The sequence below is a fragment of the Suncus etruscus genome, chromosome X (genome assembly GCF_024139225.1).
Source record: "Suncus etruscus isolate mSunEtr1 chromosome X, mSunEtr1.pri.cur, whole genome shotgun sequence".
Classification (NCBI taxonomy): Eukaryota; Metazoa; Chordata; class Mammalia; order Eulipotyphla; family Soricidae; genus Suncus; species Suncus etruscus.
Genome location: NC_064868.1, coordinates 98,641,758 through 98,643,278, shown reverse-complemented (window position 1 = coordinate 98,643,278; position 1,521 = coordinate 98,641,758).

Genomic DNA, 1,521 nt, shown 5'->3' with positions numbered 1-1,521 from the left:
GGGTAAAATATATATCATTATATCTATATTGAAAAGTGCGGGTCCAGAGAGATAGCACAGCGGTGCTTGCCTTGCAAGCAGCCGATCTAGAACCTAAGGTGGTTGGTTCAAATCCCGGTGTCCCATATGGTCCCCCGTGCCTGCCAGGAGCTATTTCTGAGCAGACAGCCAGGAGTAACCCCTGAGCACTGTCGGGTGTGGCCCAAAAACCAAAAAAAAAAAAAAAAAAGGAAGAAAAGAAAAGTGAAAAATATAAAATGATACTATAAATAGAAACAATAAAAGTGATATACAAAGTGTGTTATATAATGATATAATAAATTGATATATTCTATGTTAGATAGACCATATAATATATATGCAAATATACCTGCATGTATGCTTATATACTTGGACACTCCCACTGTGCTTCTGAATGACATGAAAGGTTCGGTTTGATCTGACTGACATTACATTAAAAGACTGCCAACAGAGTTTATATTATGGATTATGAATAATACTAGAAACATTAGACTGGGTACCCAGTTTAATCTTTCATCTGACTTACCTTATGAATGAGCTTTTCTTGACTTTGAAAGTCTTCACCAGTGTCCTCTTCTGAAAATTCTCTCTTCTTTTTTTTCCTGTAGGGGTGCCCAACTATGCTGAAGAGTCACTCTTGGCTGTACTTGGTGGAACATACGGACTGTTGGGATTCAAACTGGGTTTGACCACATGCAAGGCAAGCACTTTATCCACTGTCTTATCTCTCTGGTCACACATGCAAAAGACATCTAACTTGGCTCTTTTCCATTCTCTTTCCTTCCTCTTCTCTCTCCTCTTCCCTTCCCCTCACATCACCCACGACTCTTTATCATTACCATCATCACCTTATCATAGTAGTCATAGTCATACTCTTCGTCATTACACTTATCATCTTACATGTTCTAAGGATGCACCAACAGCCTACAGTGGATCCACAGGCAGGAGCTAAGGGCTTCTGCCAGTAGTCACGGGGGAATGAATGTGATGTGCTTTGTTCAACTCTGGTGGAGCCTGACTACCTCTCCAGAGAGTCCCTGAGCCAGAGGCACCTAGCTAAGTCATGGCCAGATAGCAGACCCACAGTACCCCTGAGTTACAAATGCAGTTGATAAAGTGAGTTCTGCACTGCAGGGGTTTTGGAGTGGATGGGAGAGGACCTTGAGATAATGGTGGAGGGAAATAGACATGCTGCTGGAGGATTCAGTGTTGGAACATATCATGCATGAAACCCTTTCCTTATTAGCACTATGAAGCATAATACTCCAGGTACAATGAAAATCAACAAATAAATGCTGTTGTTTCAAGATAAATGAATATAAAAGGCTGAACTCTTATCAAACTGTTTATTGCCTTTTGGGGGGGTTTTGGGCCACACCCTGTGACACTCAGGAGTTACTCCTGGATATGCACTCAGAAATCACTCCTGGCTTGGGGGACCATATGGGATGCCCAGGATCAAATTGAGGTTCGTCCTGGGTCAGCCTCATGCAAGGCAAA